We start from the raw sequence: 21,680 nt of genomic DNA, 5'->3' as shown, positions 1-21,680 counted from the left end.
TACGGCCGGGTGGTCGTTTGGCGCCGGTGTCTGGCGTGGGCGGCGCGGAGCGGCGCTTTGATGGCTCGCCGGCTGCCATTAGCTGCCCGCCGGACAATCAATTTACAGGCCGGGCAGGGGAGCCGGCGCGTGCGGCCGCTGTCCGTCTGACAGAGCGGCGCCGATACTCCCACCGTCCAAAGCGAGGGACGCAGGCACTCCAATGTTTGCGCTCCCTCTCATCGTCTTCCGAGTTCGTCTGCTCCATTGAACCCGACAGTTGAACATACACTGTCTCCTAAGAAGAATCAAATGGTTCAAATGGCTCTGAACACTATGGGACTTAACATCTGAGGTCATCGGTCCCCTAGAACTTAGAACTTTAAAAACCTAACTGGCCTATAGACATCACACACATCCATGCCCGAGGCAGGATTCGAACCTGTGACCGTAGTAGTCACGCGGTTCCGGACTGAAGCGCATTGAACAGCTCGGCCACGGCGGCCGGCTCATCAGAAGTATCCGGACACCTACAGTGGACATAAATATCGGTTGGAATGAAAGCAAATTATTGAATGACACTGATGGTCGAGATTCCGCAACTGGGGAAATTCGGCCGCCGAGTCGCAATCTTTTTCAGTTGACGCTACATTGGGCGACTTTCGTGTCTATGATGATGAAATGATGGTGAGGCCAACACTGCACCAAGCCGCAAGTGGAGAAAGTCTCCCACCTGACTGAGAATCGAACATGGGCCTCTTGCATAGTAGTCGGAGGAGCTGACCACTCAATTAAGGAGCTGGACAATATGGGGTTGTCTACCCTTAGCATTTATGACGGGCTGAACTGTGCCGGGGACACTTTAAATGATGTATCTGTTGAGTAAAGACACTCCATTCTTCCTCAAGAGCAGAAAACAGAGTGGGTAGGAATGTTGGAAACACGGATCTGGAGCGAAGTCGACATTTTAACAGCCGGCCGCAGTGGCCGAGCGGTTCTAGGTGCTTCATTCTGGAACTGCGCGACCGCTATGGTCGCAGGTTCGAATCGTGCCTCGCGTATGGATGTGTGTGATGTCCTTAGGTTAGTTAGGTTTCAGTAGTTCTACGGGACTAATGACCTCAGGTGTCCCAAGTTGCTCAGAGCCATTTGAACCATTTTTTTTTTTCTTTGTTTGACATTTTAACTCATTCGGGAGGTTGCGTTGAGCCGGGGATTTGGGTAGAGGACTCCATTTCAAGAATGTTACTCTCCACGAACCACTCTGTCCCTTACGTTGCTTCATGTACTGTCATGCCGATACAATAACTATTTTAGAACTGTTCTTCTACAGCTCTCAGTGCACAACACCGTAAAATGTTTGGATATCCTTCGAATTTTAATGATTTCTCAAAAACAGTAGGAGGATCACATGCTAACGAAAAAAGGCAACTGCAGTACTGTAACTCTACCTCCTTTGTACTTCATTCTTTGGACTGCACACGATGGCACGTAACGATCCCTTGGCACTCGGCAAATCCAAACACTTCCATTGAATTGCCACAGGGTGAAGCGTGATTCATCACTCTGTATCACGAGCTTCCAGTCATGCACAGTCCAGTGGCTTCGCTCTTGACAGTACTTCCAGAATCACATGGCACAGACACAGAAATTGGTTTTCGTATGTCCATCATTGTGGTGGTGGTGGTGGTGGTTAGTGTTTAACGTCCCGTCGACAACGAGGTCATTAGAGACGGAGCGCAAGCTCGGGTTAGGGAAGGATTGGGAAGGAAATCGGCCGTGCCCTTTCAAAGGAACCATCCCGGCATTTGCCTGAAAGGATTTAGGGAAATCACGGAAAACCTAAATCAGGATGGCCGGAGACGGGATCGAACCGTCGTCCTCCCGAAAGCGAGTCCAGTGTGCTAACCACTGCGCCACCTCGCTCGGTGTCCATCATTGTGACTGGAGGTCTGGGGGACTACGTCCGTTCACGGTTGTAAGAAAATGAAACGCCTGTAGTTGTATTAAAAAACTAAAAACCCTCCTCGATTGCGAAAAAAGCACCTTGTGTTAAGTGTTAACCGAGGTTTGGGCGTAGATAACTACACCACCTTCAGAACAACAACAAAACCCACAAGTGCCTAAGAAGAACTTTGTCAGTGATTAAAAGTACACCATAACTATACATTTATAAACGAAAAAAGAGAAGGAAAACACAAACAGTACATATGTACAAAGTCAAAAACACTACTTAACTTAATGGTGTACGCTCCACCTCACACCGGCCTATGTTCGATGGGCCATGACCCGCCATAAACTGCCGTGCTATGTAGCTATGGTGTTCTTTTAATCATTGACAAAGCTCTTCTTAGGCACTTGTGGGTTTTATTGTTGTTCTGAAGTAGGTGTAGTTATCTACGCTGAAACCTGGGTTAACACTTAACACTAGGTGCTTTTTTCGCAATCGAGGCGGGTTTTTAGTTTCTTAAGATAATAACCAACGAGTGCTAACGCGCTGCGATGTTGAACGTGCCTATAGCCCTCCTTATGAGGCCGCTTACTGTATAGCTACCAGTTTCGACGCTTCATTGCACCATCTTCAGGTCTTAGCTGATGCTGAAGGGGTTTAACCACCATCAACTGTCAACTGACAGGTGAAACATTCAAAATGTTTCTCCCGTCAGTTTACAGTTGATGGTTGAAGAGACAACATCGCGATTACAGGTAGTCGGCGTAAACCAGTTATGTTGGCCACTGATGCGTCGTGTGTTCGGATGGTGTTAACTCCTTCAGCATCAGCTAAGACCTGAAGATTGTGCACTGAAGCTCCGAAACTGGTAGCCCCACAATGAATGACATTATAAGGACGGCTGTGGGACTTTCATTTTATGACAACTGAATTTTGTAGCTTATGAGGAGACGCTTTACCATCATATCTTATCATTTTTAGTGCCTTACGCCCGCCATTTTGCTGTCCGGGATGCTGGCTGTACTTCGAAACTCACAAGAGATGGCTTGCTCTGATTACAGGCGAATTTTTACAGCCACCCTCTCAAGTTTACGATCTCGATTTCATATGAATGTAATGATAAATCAAATTACTTCATTAGTATCAAATGAAAATATTGCGAGAATTTAGCAGGATCACTCCCGAAAATGAGTGAACCATCACGAATTGGCAAAATCGTCAGCAATATTGACACGTCTCAGCTGCAGTAGCAATATGAAGAACTCCATGGACAGCTCACAGTGTCCTCGCTGCTATCCACAGCATGCTCCAGGCAGCTATCAGTGGAGTTGTGCAACCAGACGCTGATCTAAGGAACAGCGTCAGACTGGCAGTAAATTACGCCTTTGAAAAATTCAAATGACTTGCACACTCACCCTCTCTCGTTTGCGGCGGAATCCAATTTTAACAAGACTGGAAATGTGTGCCAAATGGCCTTATCCAGTCTAATGCTGTTCACAAATAGAATATGAGGATTTTCACCAAAATGTGGAGATAGGACGCATAGCAGACTAATAATCAATGCCACAGAGTAATGTCTGTGAAATCTTATGGGACTTAACTGCTAAGGTCATCAGTCCCTAACCTTACACACTACTCAATCTAAAGACAAACACACACACCGATGCCCGAGGGAGGACTCGAACCTCCGCTGGAACCAGCCGCACAGTCCATGACTGCAGCGCCTAAGACCGCACGGCTAATCCAGCACGGCACAGAGTAAGAAACCTTGTTGTGAATTCATAGGGAAAAACTGAAGATAGGATGCTAAAGAAGAAAAAGAAGAGGCAAATATGTAGCTGTACTCTTTCATACATGTTCACCTACAGACCTATCATAGATAATGCATACTAACAAGCTAGCTCTTTGCTTGCATGTTATAGCCCGTCTTATTCGTGTTGTGACTTTCTAGCACGCTTTGTGGTGCTTTAGTGTGTACACGAGCGAGGAACAGATGCCGTTCATGAAAAGAGAATTGTCCGTCCCCGGTAGCTGAATGGTCAGCGCGATAGAATGTCAATCCTAAGGGCCCGGGTTCGATTCCCGGCTGGGTCGGAGATTTTCTACGCTCAGGGGCTGGGTGTTGTGTTGTGTTGTCCTAATCATCATTATTTCATCCCCATCGACGCGCAAGTCGCCGAGGTGGCGTCAAATCGAAAGACTTGCACCCGGCGAATGGTCTGCCCGACGGGAGGCCCTACTCACACGACATTTACATGAAAGAAGAATTCAGATATTAATTTATCTACATCTAATATCAAATAGTTAAAGTAATACATAATATATTTGCTCACAGTATATTTGATTGTAAAAATGTTTACAGATACAAGAGATTTATAAATCTGTCACTCTTCAATACAATATTCTTAACATGTAGAGCCCTGGCCATTATGAATGTCTGTAAATGTTATTCAACGGGCAAACACTCAGAATGAGGTCAGTCCACGAATGTTCGAACCTAAGAACACCCACTGCTGGAACTCCGGAGAGGGGATGCCTGCACCTCATTGGCAGCGGCGTAATCGTTCGTGGCAGCGCCTTTGTCCTCGGTGGCGGATGTAGGAAGCACGGCGGCCTAACTGTAGGCGGGCGTTTTTCGAAGAGCGACCGAACGGGTAATGGCCGATACCTCACACTGGTTCCGAGATGATGGATAAACTACACATTCGTGTCACTGTCGCTTGAGTCTTGCCTTTTTAGAGGCTTTCTTTTTTTTCTGTGAAGTAAGGCCGTATTTCTGATGCAGACTCTGAGCTACTCGTGGGAGGTTTCCAGGAGACATATGACACAGAAGGTTAACATTCGTCGCTTAACATGTGACGGTTAGTAGCTCAATTATAGTAGTAGCGAAAGGAGGTGATGCGATACAGCTTTTGCAGAAAACTTTAGAGCGCATTGCAAAGAATCCCGACCGCTAAACATTTATTTCGGTGAAAATCGGTTACAATCACTATGTAAGACATTCTCGGTTTTCTTGTCGCGTCAGTTCGGCATAAAATCTCAAGCTTTCGACGATAGCCTCCATCGTCATGCAGATGACGTTCATGGAGTCACAACACCTGCTCCACTCACCGCCAGCGTCTGCCATCATGTTATGTGGGTCTGAGGAAGGTCAAACATGTATCCATGATAGACAGGAAGACCGGATCTCATCTTGCAAGGTTTCAGCTACGAAAACACATTCTTACTACCACTAGCGTAGTCGAAACTTTACAGTGCCTTACGCATTGTTTGGCAACTCTGTTGTGTTGACAGTGTTCTGCAGGTGTGGGACGGACTGATGTTGCTAAATACGCTTGGTTATTCCGTGTCATCTCTATGAACTCTTATAAATGATTTCCGCTTAAGACATCACATGGAATTTTTTAAAGTAAGCTTTTTTGATTCAGAAATGGTCCTTCCGTGTGTAAGCTACCCCTACTCTAATCTTTCACGTTGCGAGATGTACACCTCAACCACGAGTATGGCAAAGAGAGAATACTGGCTGCAGCAACGGCTTGGCCGCCTAGTCGTAAAGTGCTCCACTTATAAAAAGTTAGCTGCTTTCCAAACCAATTCCAGTTTTTCTACAAAAGTAACCTTTTGAGAACATTTCTCGTGGGGAAACAGCAGTCTGGGTGAAAGTTCTTTAAAAATGGGTTACAAACAATGCCGACCGCAAAAACATTTCTTTCCGTGGTAACTGGTTTGCGTCAGTATTTGACCATCGTCCGACTCTTGTACCTAGATGGGAGGCGGTGGCTGTGAATGGAGGGGGTGCCGTGAACCACAGTTACTCTTGGAGTCACAACATCTGCTCTATTCACTGTCACCGCCTACCATCATGGTATGAAGGTCTGATGATGGTCAATTACTAACCCTAACCGGTTGCCATCGAAATAAATGGTTTGCGGTCGCATTTGTTTGTTTTTCTGCAGAGGCTGTATCTTATTGCCGGCCAGGGTGGCCGAGCGGTTCTAGGCGCTATAATCCGGAACCGCGAGACCGCTGCGGTCGCAGGTTTGAATCCTGTCTCGGGCATGGATGTGTGTGATGTCCTTAGGTTAGATAGGTTTAAGTTGTTCTAAGTTCTAGGGGACTGATGTCCTCAGCAGTTAAGTCCCATAGTGTTCAGAGCCATTTGAACCATTTTTGTACAATCACTTCCTTTCGCCACTACTTTAATTGAGCTACTAACTGTCACTCACTCGTTAATTGACGAATCTTAACACTCTTCGTCATCTGTGTCCTGACAGCCTCGCAGGAGTAGCCATGATAGTCTGCAGCGGAAGGGGGTGGGGAGGGGGGGGGGGAGAAAACGTCTGAACAGATTCAGTAAGTGCCAGTAACATGAATATTTATTTTGTTCATCATCTCACGATTAGTCTGAGGTATCGGCCGTAATGGAGTCGGTCGCACTTTGCGCCGCCAGTTACGCCGGCGCGTTTCCTACAGCAGCCACCGCGACATGAGGGCGCTGCCACGATCGGTTACGCCGCTGCCAATGAGAAGCAAGCATCCCCTCTCCTGCGTTCCAGCAGTGGGTGCAGTTAAGTTCGAACATTAAGACACAGAGCCCATTTCGTGTGTTTGCCATCTGAATAACATTTACAGGCTTTCACTGTGGTCAGGGCTCCACATGTTCTGAATAGCCATTGTATCGACGAGTGACAGATTTATAAATTTTTCTATCTCTGTATAATTCTACATTCAAATCTAGCGTTAACAACTGACGCTGTAACTTCGCAACAAATTTATATATTATTTTTGCTATTTGATATTGGAAGAAGAATAAATTAATATCTGTATTTTCTGTTCATGAACAGCAGTATGCCCGCATCTCGTGGTCGTGCGGTAGCGTTCTCGCTTCCCACGCCCGGGTTCCCGGGTTCGATTCCCGGCGGGGTCAGGGATTTTCTCTGCCTCGTGATGGCTGGGTGTTGTGTGATGTCCTTAGGTTAGTTAGGTTTAAGTAGTTCTAAGTTCTAGGGGACTGATGAACATAGCTGTTAAGTCCCATAGTGCTCAGAGCCATTTTTGAACAGCAGCTGTTCCTCGTTCTTGTATCCACTAAAGAACCACCCAGCGTGCAAGGAAATGATAACACAGTCAAGACGCGATAAAACACGGAAAGAAATAACTGTCTTGTTAGTCTGTATTAGCTATGATATATCTGTAGGTGAAAAAGCATGGAAGTGCGCAACTGCACATTTGTCTCAGTTGTTTCTGCTTCAGTAGCGTATGTTCAGTTCTTTCCTTTCAATTCACAATTTCATTTATCACTTTCTGGCGTCAGTGTATTACTCTGTTATCCATACCGTCTCCACATTTTGCAGGTATTCCTGATATTCTACTTGTTACAGCACTAGATTTGACGTAGGTCCAGTCCATCTGACGTCAGCAGCCCGTAGTATCATACTGCTTATTGACATTTTCGAGAAGGTCATTTTGCACATATTTCCAGTTTTGCAAAAATAAGTTTTCCCCTCAAGCTGAATTGGGTAAGTGCGCAAATCATTTGTGCTTTCAAACGATGTAGTGTAATGTCAGTTTGAAGATGTTCTTTAGATCGGCGTCTGGAACCGCAGACCCACTGATGACTGCGTGGACCGTGCTGTGCATAGCATTGACGACATTATGATCTGTCCACGGAGGTCTTCACATTGCTAGTGCATCTGGGACTTGGCAATATTGCTGACGTTGTTTGCCACCAAGTGATGGTTCACTCATTTTCCGACTTGGGGCTGAGTGATCCTGCTAAATTCTCGTAATATTCTCTTTCCATATTAATGAAGTAATCTTCATTATCATTACATTTAAACGAGATCGAGATTGTACATTTAATATTTCGACCCTAGGAAGATAATTCCACTCTTAAATTTCAATTGGTTTTGTGTTTCAAGTTGGGAACCTTCTGCATTAACTACCGCCAGAGCAATGGCAAGAAGCAGAACGAAGCAGCCTCACGTTCAGTGTAGTTAGCCACATAGGCCAGCTCAACCGTCGCCTGTGAGACATTTCCAGAGTAGCAAGCTACTTATTTAGACCTTACTGTGTGTTCTTAGTTGTATACACGGTGTTCAGAAATTCCGTTCACAGACTTCTAGGACTTGTAGAGGGGAGCGAGTACATAGTATATTGATTAGGACCCTATGTCCGGAAACGTACCATTTCTGTTCTAAGACGGTTTCAATTCATCTCAGTCTAACTGGTCGTACTTACTTGATCTTCCTATAAAATGTGTTGGATCCGTTCTTGAAAGCTGTCCCACTGAAATTCCGTCAGGAAATGTGCTTTGAGCGTGATTGTGCATCACCTCACGTCTCACTTGCGGGTCAGAGACATCTAAACAGGTGATATGGTGGAAGGTGAACAGGCCGAGCTGGTCCACCTGCGCTGTCGACTAGACCGGTTTAGCTCCTACGGACTACTTCTTACAGGTTCGTATGCAAAGTTAAATTTACGAGATTCCTGTAGAGACAAAGGAAGATCAGCTAGCATGAGTTGTGGTTGCTACACTAGAAACTGAAAAGACACCAAGTGTGATGGAGCGTGTGCACCATAACATACTTTGTAGGTACAATGTCTGTAACAACGTTGGTCGTCACCACATGGAGCTGCTGCTGTAATGCATCAGTACTGCTCTGTACGTGCAATATGCTAAGTTCTTTTTTGTTTTGGAACAGTGTTGTTGTTGTTGTGGTCTTCAGTCCTGAGACTGGTTTGATGCAGCTCTCCATGCTACTCTATCCTGTGCAAGCTTCTTCATCTCCCAGTACCTACAGCAACCTACATCCTTCTGAATCTGCTTAGAGTATTCATCTCTTAGTCTCCCTCTACGATTTTTACCCTCCACGCTGCCCTCCAGTACTAAATTGGTGATCCCTTGATGCCTCAGAACATGTCCTACCAACAGCTCCCTTCTTCTAGTCAAGTTGTGCCACAAACTTCTCTTCTCCCCAATCCTATTCAATACCTCCTCATTAGTTATATGATCTACCCATCTAATCTTCAGCATTCTTCAGTAGCACCACATTTCGAAAGCTTCTATTCTCTTCTTGTCCAAACTAGTTATCGTCCATGTTTCACTTCCATACATGGCTACGCTCCATACAAATACTTTCAGAAACGACTTCCTGACACTTAAATCTATACTCGATGTTAACAAATTTCTCTTCTTCAGAAACGCTTTCCTTGCCATTGCCAGTCTACATTTTATATCTTCTCTGCTTTGACCATCATCAGTTATTTTGCTCCCCAAATAACAAAACTCCTTAACTACTTTAAGTGTCTCATTTTCTAATCTAATTTCCTCAGCATCAACCGACTTAATTCGACTGCATTCCATTATCCTCGTTTTGCTTTTGTTGATGTTCATTATATATCCTCTTTTCAAGACACTGTCCATTCCGTTCAACTGCTCTTCCAAGTCCTTTGCTGTCACTGACAGAATTACAATGTCATCGGCTAACGTCAAAGTTTTTATTTCTTCTCCATGGGTTTTAATACCTACTCCGAATTTTTCTTTTGTTTCCTTTACTCCTTGCTCAATAGACAGATTGAATAACATTGGGGAGAGGTTACAACCCTGTCTCACTCCCTTCCCAACCACTGCTTCCCTTTCATGTCCCTCGACTCTTCTAACTGCCATCTGGTTTCTGTACAAATTGTAAATAGCCTTTCGCTCCCTGTATTTTACCCCTGCCACCTTCAGAATTTGAAAGAGAGTATTCCAGTCAAGATTGACGAAAGCTTTCTCTAGGTCTACAAATGCTAGAAACGTAGGTTTGCCTTTCCTGAATCTAGCTTCTAAGATAAGTCGTAGGGTCAGTATTGCCTCACGTGTTCCAATATTTCTACGGAATCCAAACTGATCTTCCCCGAGGTCAGCTTCTACCAGTTTTTCCGTTCGTCTATAGATAATACGTGTTAGTATTTTGCATCCGTGTCTTATTAAACTGATAGTTCGGTAATTTTCACATCTGTCAGCACCTGCTTTCTTTGCGATCGGAATTATTATATTCTTGTTGAAGTCTGAGGGTATTTCGCCTGTCTCACATATATAGCTCACCAGATGGTAGAGTTTTGTCAGGGCTGGCTCTCCCAAGGCTGTCAGTAGATCTAATGGAATGTTGTCTACTCCCGGGGCCTTGTTCCGACTCACGTCTTTCAGTGCTGTGTCAAACTCTTCACGCAGTATCGTATCTCGCATTTCATCTTCATCTACATCCTCTTCCATTTCCATTAAATTGTCCTCAAGTACATTGCCCTTGTATAGGCCCTCCACCTTTCTGCTTTCCGAACAGTATAAACATGCAGTGTTTAAATGTTGATACATATCGTTGTGTCGGCTGCTCAGGTAATCAGCACCGACTCCAACAAGGAACTAGAGACGTTGCGATGGCCTGTGGCAGGAAACCAAAATCATCTATACAAAACCCTTTCTAATTAATAGAAAACTTTATTTCTATTAAGGGAAGAAACAATTACGTTCCTGTGCTTCCTCTGCTTCCTGCATCCAAGTGCACTGATAATCTAAGACCACTCGAAGAACGCAGGCTAAGTATCGTCTTCCTATTACTCAGTACTGACGCTCTCGAACTCTGCGACCGAACTGGCCCGACCAGCGATGGTCTGCGGGTTAAGTGAGCGTTGACAGGGGGAGCTGAGCTCTGCCTTCCTGGTGGTGTGGCGCTGCCCGCTCTTTCCGCGCGTGTCACCGCCTTCTTAGTGCCGTTTCACGGCGCTGCGCTGGTGGGTGTGCAGTCGACGCTTTAGGACTGCACTCAAATAAGTGGGCTTCAGTGATAAATGGGTTTCGTTGTGTTTCTTTTCTTGTTGATACCAAGTAATTGTGTTACTGTAAGCTGAATTCAATTCCTCAGGCAGAAGTAGATGAGTTAAACATATGAACTGAATCCGTCGTAGAACGGAAACGGTACATTTCCGCATGAGTTCCTATTCAGAATATAATATACTCATTCCCCTCCACAAGTCCTAGAAGTTCGTAAAGGGAGTTTCCGAAGACCTTGTATATTGCTTAAATTTAGTACCTGTTTTTGTTTTTAAGACGTTTAATCTCGCGTGTATATTCAAGCAGTCTGTAGCTAAGTTGTCATTTCTTCTAGAATACAGTTCATTAAGGTATCAGTGTCCATTGCTGACGCTTCAGAAGGATAACAAGTTCCGTATTTAGGTATCTTTCATATTTTATAGTTTACTTCTTCCGTTGGTCTTGTTACGGCGAACAGAATGTGTGTGTGCTGTGTATGGACGCAGGAGGAACTGGCAGCAGTTCGCGAAACAGTTGCATGTGGATTTGGCTGTGACCAGTCGCCTTTTAATGCTGCTGCCTCGGGCTGGAATTATGGCGGAGAATATGGTGTGTTGCATGGGAAACACCATGTGTAGGTTGTTTCGCCCATGAGCTCTGCTCCCGTAGCACGTCTTAGTGTAGCCAACACGATGAGTTCGCCACGCAGCAGGGCGAGTGGCAGAACGTAATGTGTTCGCGTTGCTCGAGGCAGAGGGCCAATGTGGAGGCTGGGCGTCTGGCCTCGCCTATTCGATGTGAGTGAACTGGTGGTTGTCCGAGTGGTCACACCTGGGCAGGGTCTTGCTAGTGCTTGGGAGCTCCATCTGGAGGCCCCTTACAAAGGTAGCGTTCAGGGATCGAAACAAAGCGGATGTGCATTCGTTATGTCAGCTGGGAGGCCTCAACCAAGATGTGGAGGCTGCACTGCCTGCGGCCATCAAGCATGCAGGTTGCAGTCGTCTGCAAGTTGTAGCGCACGTCGGCAGCAATGATGCCTGCCTCATGGGTTATGAGGCAATCCTCAGTTCATAGACACTCCTGGAAATGGAAATAAGAACACCGTGAATTCATTGTCCCAGGAAGGGGAAACTTTATTGACACATTCCTGGGGTCAGATACATGACATGATCACACTGACAGAACCACAGGCACATAGACACAGGCAACAGAGCATGCACAATGTCGGCACTAGTACAGTGTATATCCACCTTTCGCAGCAATGCAGGCTGCTATTCTCCCATGGAGACGATCGTAGAGATGCTGGATGTAGTCCTGTGGAACGGCTTGCCATGCCATTTCCACCTGGCGCCTCAGTTGGACCAGCGTTCGTGCTGGACGTGCAGACCGCGTGAGACGACGCTTCATCCAGTCCCAAACATGCTCAATGGGGGACAGATCCGGAGATCTTGCTGGCCAAGGTAGTTGACTTACACCTTCTAGAGCACGTTGGGTGGCACGGAATACATGCGGACGTGCATTGTCCTGTTGGAACAGCAAGTTCCCTTGCCGGTCTAGGAATGGTAGAACGATGGGTTCGATGACGGTTTGGATGTACCGTGCACTATTCAGTGTCCCCTCGACGATCACCAGTGGTGTACGGCCAATGTAGGAGATCGCTCCCCACACCATGATGCCGGGTGTTGGCCCTGTGTGCCTCGGTCGTATGCAGTCCTGATTGTGGCGCTCAACTGCACGGCGCCAAACACGCATACGACCATCATTGGCACCAAGGCAGAAGCGACTCTCATCGCTGAACACGACACGTCTCCATTCGTCCCTCCATTCACGCCTGTCGCGACACCACTGGAGGCGGGCTGCACGATGTTGGGGCGTGAGCGGAAGACGGCCTAACGGTGTGCGGGACCGTAGCCCAGCTTCATGGAGACGGTTGCGAATGGTCCTCGCCGATACCCCAGGAGCAACAGTGTCCCTAATTTGCTGGGAAGTGGCGGTGCGGTCCCCTACGGCACTGCGTAGGATCCTACGGTCTTGGCGTGCATCCGTGCGTCGCTGCGGTCCGGTCCCAGGTCGACGGGCACGTGCACCTTCCGCCGACCACTGGCGACAACATCGATGTACTGTGGAGACCTCACGCCCCACGTGTTGAGCAATTCGGCGGTACGTCCACCCGGCCTCCCGCATGCCCACTATACGCCCTCGCTCAAAGTCCGTCAACTGCACATACGGTTCACGTCCACGCTGTCGCGGCATGCTACCAGTGTTAAAGACTGCGATGGAGCTCCGTATGCCACGGCAAACTGGCTGACACTGACGGCGGCGGTGCACAAATGCTGCGCAGCTAGCGCCATTCGACGGCCAACACCGCGGTTCCTGGTGTGTCCGCTGTGCCGTGCGTGTGATCATTGCTTGTACAGCCCTCTCGCAGTGTCCGGAGCAAGTATGGTGGGTCTGACACACCGGTGTCAATGTGTTCTTTTTTCCATTTCCAGGAGTGTATGTGGCTGGTAATGGTGATGCGTGGGGTGTAGTCAGAGACTGCAACTTGCAGCATTGTTCTCAGAGTTCATCTGGATCTTTTGGTTCGCAGCCGAGTGGAGGGTCTCAATCATTCGCCGACTCTATGACGGTCTTGGCTACAGATTTCTAGACATGCGTTATTGAGTGGAGAATTGTAGGACTCCTGTTGGTATATCAGGTGTGCACTACACCAAGGAAACGGCATCTCAGTTAGAAGGGTACCTACGGAGTGCACATGGTTTTTTTTAGGCTAGGGAGTAGTTTCGGGTACTCTGATGAACACTTACCAGTCGATACACAGGTACCGACTTCAGACAGAGTTCAGAGCAAAGACACTTCGACTATCAAAATTTTATCAGTAAATTGTCGAAGCATTCACGAAATTATTGCCCTCCACCAAACTCCTAACACACAAGCACAAGTCAGTTTTGAGGTTTCAGCCTTTACTCTAAAAGGTTGAGATTTGACTTTGAACGATGGAAACTCCAGTTTGTAATATCAACAATGTACGGAAGAGATAGATGGTGGTTTGCCGTGAAGCTGACACGTTAAATTGCGTACAGGCACAATTAAAAGACACTTACACGTAATATATGAAGATGGTATCTGTTCTTTCGGACATGTCCGACGGACAGATACCATCGGTGGCTCGAATCCTGGATCTCCTGCTTACATGGCAGACGCTCTATCCATCTGAGCCACCGAGGGCACAGAGCATAGTGCGACTGCACCGACTTATCTCTTGCACGCTCCCCGTGAGACTCACATTCCCAAATTAACATCCACACACTACATTCGTAGTACCCCTGCGTACTACACTCATTATTCGCGGCAGACAATCTTACCGAGTCCCGTAAGAGTTCGGGCAATGCATGTGCATCCGCACAGAAGAAGAAGGTCAATGGCCGGTTAGCCTTAACTATATGAAGATGGTGACGCGAGTAATGAGTGTAATGGGCAGGGGCACTACGAATGTAGTGTGTGGACATTAAGTCGGGAATGTGGGTCTCACGGGGAGTGTGCAAGGGATAAGTCCGTGCAGTCGCACTATCCTCTGTGCCCTCTGTGGCTCAGATTGATAGAGCGTCTCCCATGTAAGCAAGAGATCCCGGGTTCCAGTCCCGGTAAGGGCACACATTTTCAACTGTCCCCCTTGATGAACATCAACGCCAGTCGACAGCGTAGGGTCTTGATTTAATTATCATTTCACTTACACATAAAGCTTTCGGCCACAGCCTTCGTCCAAAAAATAAAAAGAAACATACTCTTTCATTCACACAAACAAGCACACCTCACATACAGCCACCCGTGGTGGCCGAGCGGCTCTAAGCGCTACAGTTTGGAACAGCGCCTCCGCTACGGTCGCAGGTTCGAATCCTGCCTCGGGCATGGCTGTGTGTGATGTCCTTAGGTTAGTTAGGTTTAAGTAGTTCTAAGTTCTAGGGGACTGATGACCTTAGCAGTTAAGTCTCATAGAGCTCAGAGCCATTTGAACCATCTGAACCTCACATACACATGACCGCCTTCTGCGGTAGCTCGGACGAGAGTGTCAGTCTGGTCCGAGCTGCTGGAAAAGACGGTCATGTGTGCGTGAGATGTACTTGCTTGCGTGAATTTATGAGTGCATGTTTCGTTTTATTTATCTGACGAAGGCTGTGGCCGAAAGCTATACGCGTAGGTGTCTTTTTTAATTGTGCCTGTCTGCAAGTTACGGTAAGTAGCCATCTATCTCTTGCGTGCGTTTTTGAGATTTGTCTTTGCTTGTTCTTAGAATACTGGACCCTTTTGTGTGCGCATATGAGAGTCCATACTGCGTTCCTTCGTTAAACTAATCCTTCCTCAATATCGATGATTGATGTAATGAAGAACAGATCATCCCCTTAAGGAACCATAGTGTTGGATGTGTTTAATGTTTCGTGTAGTCGAATAGTGTGCTCCGTTCTGTGGATAAATGTCAATTTGTAATCAACATAATTTGTTTAAGTTTCCCCAATGTGCATAACTGCAGGCCATTCCCTCTCCCGTGGTCATTAACCTCATTTACGCGGTGAGAGAAAGATACTAGAAAGAATTTAGTGAAGTTCATCCCCTGATAGGTTGATGTGAAATCCGGCGGTTAAACTCGCATTTGCACGGTTTCTTTGTGATGAAACGCAGGGATAAATTCAGTTATTTTTCTGTGGCTTCATTGTGCTTTTCATTTAGGGGAAGTCAGACACTGTTTTGTTTCATAGGAAACCTGCCGCTACGAAAAAGTCCATGATGTGTGACAAATGTTCGTCCCACTGAAGATCCGGTTGTCTCAAGTACTGATACACATTGATATCTCTTCGCTGTTATACCGTATCCCGCCGCTATAGGCGTCAAAACTAGTTGACACACCAAATGAAACAACGTGTGGTAATTTACTGGCGGCAGTAGGCCTAGCGCAAATGTTGCAGCTGCCTCAGGGCAATACTGACGGCTGAGGAAGACCTCTGGATTTTCTTCAGAGCTCTATTTCCGCTGATGCCGAAAAAGAATTACGTCACGGTACTGTGCTTGACCAACGGGCTGCAACTTTTTATTGTGTTTCCTCTAGCGGCGTGCTGTTGTACTGTGGCACATGAGTTTCAAAAGTCATCATAACTGAAGACTTGTACACGCAAACAAAAGCAGAAGTTAATTACGTAACTTTACTTTTGTCCCACATGCAGCAGGAGTGCACATGAAACTTGCAATGTGAGAGGTACTGCGACAAGCTACTTATTTGTTCACCTAACTGTTGTGTATAATTTAAACTATCAGACACGAGAAGAAAGGCGGTTAAATTCACAAAACATTTCAGGAAAACTTTTTAGTAAGGCTACTGTTACCCCAGAGTTACTGTGAGGAGGTTTACTATATGTCTTATTTCCTGTTCTCCACACATGTATGGTATATGTGAGAAAAATCCATAACACGTGCTGTAGTATCACGTGTCGATACCACCCAGCTGGCATATCATAGTTGGGGAAAAAGTAGCAAGTTTCGGTGAGACGCCGAAAGCGGTCGCGCGGCATCTCACGGTACCAATGGAGCTCGCCCATTGAGCCACGCCTCCAGCAGTTCCATAACATTAGTGCCCTTTCCCGCCGCTTTACAACAGTGTCGGCGGCAGTGTCACTGTCGACATGCACTTCGTGACACTCTGCACACGTTGCCTAATCGAAGCTCCGACACCATTGTGGGTACTTTATCTCAGAGAGCCTCATCCCTACTGCTGTTGTATCAGATGCACTTTGATTCTTGCTGCATTATTTATAATGAGTCTTCGTAAATTTGGAGCAATACAAGTAAATCTTCTGCTTACTGTGTGAACGTGTTCGCAACTTATTTCTGCTCCTCTCCAACTTCTCTACGATGCCAACTGCTGCACCACTCTATAGCCAACCACTCCTTACTGTTGTGTACGAAATAGTACACAACACGTATTGTCAGCTGACACGAGTGTTACTGTATCTTGTGGAGCAGATGTAGGTGAAGCACATATATATATAGTATCTATGTTCATCTTATTTGAAACTGATAAACTTGGCTAACTGTCTCTCTTCTTCGATTACGTATTTTTCTGTGCGACCACAACACTCGTTCACTACATGTGATGTTGTTGTATATGTACACTCAAGTACAAACTAAATTTAACAAATGTGTCGCTTCTTGTTTCTCAGCTTCATGATTCCTAAGTAGTTCTCAAGTGTTTGATGTTTCTAATATTCTGAAAATACAAGAATTAATAATAATTGTTACAGTGATGGACTAGAGAAAATTGGCAACACTTTGTTGTACCGATTCCCATTGCCATATTTCTTTTGAGGGAAATATCTCAGCTTTGGTTTCTATTTTCATTTCAAAATCATTTGTTTCGTACAATGTTTCATCTACAATGAAGCGCCAAAGAAACTGGTATACGCATGCGTATTCAAATACTGAGATATGTAAACAGGCAGAATACAACGCTGCGGTCGGCAACGCCTATAAGAAAGAGCAAGTGTCTGGCGCAATTGTTAGATCGGTTACTGTTACTGCAGTGGCAGGTTATCAAGATTTAAGTAAGTTTGAACGTGGTGTTATAGTCGGCCCACGAGCGGTGGGACACAGCATCTCTGAGGTAGCGATGAAGTGTGGATTTTCTCGTACGACCATTTAACGAGTGCACCATGAATATCAGAAATCAGGTAAAACATCAAATCTCCGACATCACTGCAGCGGGAAAAAGATTCTGCAAGAATGGGACCAACAACGACTGAGGAGAAACGTGCAACGTGACAGAAGTGTAACCCTTCCGCAAGTTGCTGCAGATTTCAGTGCTAGGCCATCGAGAAGTGTCAGAGTACGAGCCATCATCGATATCTGCTTTTGGAGCCGAAGGCCCAATGGTTTACCCTTGATGACTGCACGACACAAAAGATTTACGCCCCGCCTGGGCCCGTCAACACTGACAGTGGACTGGAAACATGTTTCCTGGTCGGACTAGTCTCTTTCCAAATTGTATCGAGCGGGCGGACGTGTACTGGTATGGAGACAATCCCATGAGTCCATGGACCCTGCGTGTCAACAGGGGACTGTACAGGGTGGTAGAGGCTCTTTCATGGTGTGGGGCGTTTGCAGTTGGAGTGATATGGGACCCCTGTTACGTCTAGATACGACTCTGACAGGTGACACATACTTAAGCATCGTGTCTGATCACCTGCATCCATTCATATCCATTGTGTCCGTCCCGATAGCTCAGTGGTCAGCGTGACGATTGCCGCCCAACAGGCCCGGGTTCTATTCCCAGCTGGGTCGGGGATTTTCTCCGCTCAGGGACTGGGTGTTGTGTTGTCTTCGTCATCAGTTCATCCCGATGCGGCGCGCAGGTCGCTCAATGTGGCGTCGAATATAATAAGACCTGCACCAAGGCGGCTGGACCTGCCCCGTAAGGGGCCTCCCGGCCAATGACGTCAAACGCTCATTTCCATTTTTCCATATCCTTAGTGCGTTCCGACGGACTTGGACAATTACAGCTGGACAATGCGACATCTCACACGTCCAAAATTTCTACATTGTGGCTCCAGGAACACTCCTCTGAGTTTAAACACTTCCGCTGGCCACCAAATTCCCCAGACGTGAACGCTATTGAGCATATTTGACATGCGTTGCAACGTGCTGTTCAGAAGAGATCTCCACCCCCGTTGTATTTATAGGGATTTATGGACAGCTCTGCGACATTATTGGTGTCAGTTCCCTCCACCGCTATTTCAGACGTTAGTCGAATTCGTGACACGTAGTGTTGCGGTACTTCTGCATGGTCGCGGCGGCACTACACAAAATTAGGCAGGTGTAACCATTTCTTTGGCCCTTCAGTGTAGTTTTATATGCATTTCACGCCTACGTTCAACAATACTGAGTTGTACCTGTTACCAAGTATTAATAAGTTAGCTTTTTTCATGTTCGGTTGGTTATCATCCTAAATAGCTCACTATTATGCAGCTCATATCAACTGAATTAGAAAAGTGATGTTAAATGTAAAAATTGACATTGAATATGCCTTTCAGTGGCACTGTATTTAAGTCAGTAAGCTTTGGTCCTTGTTGTTACAGCTTGTTACTTGACTCCTGTATGAGATTCTAGTCTTGATGTTCACGAATGTTTGAGGCATTATTCTCTTGGCGAAAATCGTTTCATGTCTCCGTAGACGATCCTCAACCAGTTTTCCTCTCCTCACCCCATCAATCTCTCTGCACTTTCTATTTGTTGCAGTCGATTCATGTTTCATCTTGTGAATTAGAGAAGCAGGAATCGGAAATCTCTGAGTTCTTGCTTTACCAGGGAGAAGCTTAAGTCCCTTGCGAGGCATCCTCGTTTGTCATACAGCTAGGTTATCATCTGTTTCTCTTTTTGTATCTCCATCGTTGCAGACTCCTTCCAATCTCCTCATAGTTCCTCCGACTACAGAATGCATCGTGATTGTTCACGTCTCGTCATTGCCTCTTTCATTGCGAAATACAATGTGTTATTCCGGCTATTATATAACTCAGCTATTTACAAATACAGAATCGCCATTGGTTCTGATCATACAGTCCTATGCTATAACGCAACAGCGAGATGTCGAAACCATAAATCACTTAGTTTTAACGAAATTGCTTATATATTTTGGGCTATGGCTGTTGCGAACTACTAAGACAGTGTAATACTTTTGTTTATATCGGCAAATAATACATCCAGCCAAGGTATACTTCAACTGTAACGTTCGTTGGCCAATAGTAGCTTCAGAACGATCAGTCTAAATAAGGTTAAAAGCAGATGGTGACTGTTGCTCCTCTAAATACAAATAACAATTTCCATCTTAATTTAGTTCCATCAGATTGTGGATTTCAGCAAAATTAGTCATAACTAGTAAGTAACATTTTACGGCCATTTATATTTACAGAGGTCTGTGAGAAATAGAGCACCACCGTGGTTAACACACAGTTCTAGCTGTTAGAAACAGCGGGAATCTAGTCCCAGTTTTCCATGGTCTCTCCAACTTGTTCAAAGTTAATGCTCGTGTAGTTTCTTCGCAAAGAACACCTTAGCTTTTTCTTCCCTACTTTGTCCACTAACAGTTTCAGCTTTCCAGAATCATTGGCATCTGTGGGATATTGATTTCAATCCTGCTTTTACCATCTTCTTCGCGTGTAATACCTGCAGTAAAGATATTGAAAGTTAGAAGTAATTACTTAACAATAAGAAGGTAAAACTACCCACTTCGTCCCTGCAAAAAATAAAATAAAAATTCAATATCCTCAGTCGCTACGAGTCGGTAATTACGACCGAAGCACTATGCAGGGTAACTCACGAGAAAAGGTATATGTTTTGAGGGCTGATAGTGATGCTCAAGAAGAATCTTCGTATGGAAATACCCCCACTCCGAATAGTTTACGAGATAGAACAAACTTAATTTACTTTCTGTGTTATTCAAACATCGTCATTGTTCACAATATGCCACAGTAGTGTACAGGAAGAAGTTGAGATGAACAATTTGGTCCTTGGCACTTATGATGTATCAAGTCGGGAAACTACCTCAAATTGGCGTACAAAAACTACCTGAGACACAGCGTATGTGAGTCGCGCGGGATTTTCAGTATTCTCGTGCTGTCTTTGCCCTAGAGAACAAAAGGAAAGGATCTTTTTTGTAGGACATTCAGTGTAGTTTAATTTTGCACAGCGACACGTTTTCGCTGCAGGGTGCGGTATTCGAGTTACCCAAGAAAAACGCTCGGAAGTGACATTAAAAGTGTCTCGAAACTATTCGGATCAAGATGTATGTGCAGATGAAGTTTCTTGTTCAGAATCACTATCACCCCTCAAAGCAGGTGCCATTGCTTCTGACACAACCTGGACGTGCGAGAAAATTTGTAGATTAATAATTGCAGTTGCAAAATATCAAGAAAGGAAAATATTAAGAAAATTATCCACGTAGTCCGATCCAGTAGAGTATGGATTCAGATAAATTCGTATACACAATATAAACTTTCTGGAAAGACCTCCGACACCTTGAGGAAGTGATGACTGTAATTTTATAGCCACATTGTCAAAGTTAACAACGGGCAACCGTCAAACTTCCCCTGAACAAAAATAATGAAAGGTTGATTGTTAAAGAAGGGCAGCACATTTTGTATTATCGCGAAATATGGGAGAGAATGTCACAGAAATGATACAGGATTTGGGCTGGACATCATTAAAAGAAAGGCGTTTTTCGTTGCGACGGAATCTTCTCACGAAATTACAATCACCAACTTTCTCCTCCGAATGCGAAAATATTTTCTTGACACCGACCTACGTAGGGAGAAAGGATCACCACGATAAAATAAGGGAAACAGAGCTCGTACTGAACGATATAGGTGTTCGCTCCTTCCGCGTGCTATACGAGATTGGAATAATAGAGAATTGTGAAGGTGGTTCGATGAACCCTCTGCCAGGCCCTTAAGTGTGATTTGCAGAGTATCCATGTAGATGTAGATGTAGGTATTTCATGACTGATAGTCCACAATCTAGTTATACGATACGTACCCATTTAAAAAACTTCCACAATTTCTTAGTTTTGAACTGGTTTAATGATGTCACTGGGGGAAAAGCATGTTCGTCCTTGCACATATCACCTCTCTGAGTGAGTAGAAAGTAAACGCATTAACTTTCGTAAGGTTTCCACTATCAGCGTTCGTAAATTCCTTCCTATTATTAGTTAAAAGTTAGTTGTAACTGTGTTTTCCATCACTAAACAGCTAAGTTATTTGCAGAAAAAGTACGTAAAAACGTAACAACTACAGCTAATTCTCCTATAACACACGTATAGCTTCGTCTTACTCGTGGTCTGTGACGTCTTCAGAGCATCAGCCAGTAACAGAGCCTTTTTGATCACGTGACCAAAGATTGATATTTAATGATTTTTAAGCCTAA

The 21,680-nt window shown here is 45.4% G+C and overlaps 1 protein-coding gene across 1 annotated transcript in view; it reads left to right on the top strand.

Annotated features, from left to right (window-relative positions):
* Positions 1-21,680, top strand: part of LOC126195763 (uncharacterized) — a 759,248-nt gene that overhangs the window by 630,672 nt on the left and 106,896 nt on the right. The window lies entirely within an intron of this gene.

This window comes from Schistocerca nitens, chromosome 7, assembly GCF_023898315.1.
Source record: "Schistocerca nitens isolate TAMUIC-IGC-003100 chromosome 7, iqSchNite1.1, whole genome shotgun sequence".
Lineage (NCBI taxonomy): Eukaryota > Metazoa > Arthropoda > Insecta > Orthoptera > Acrididae > Schistocerca > Schistocerca nitens.
Note: the sequence above shows the minus strand (reverse complement) of the source record. Positions and strands in the feature narration are given on the sequence as shown.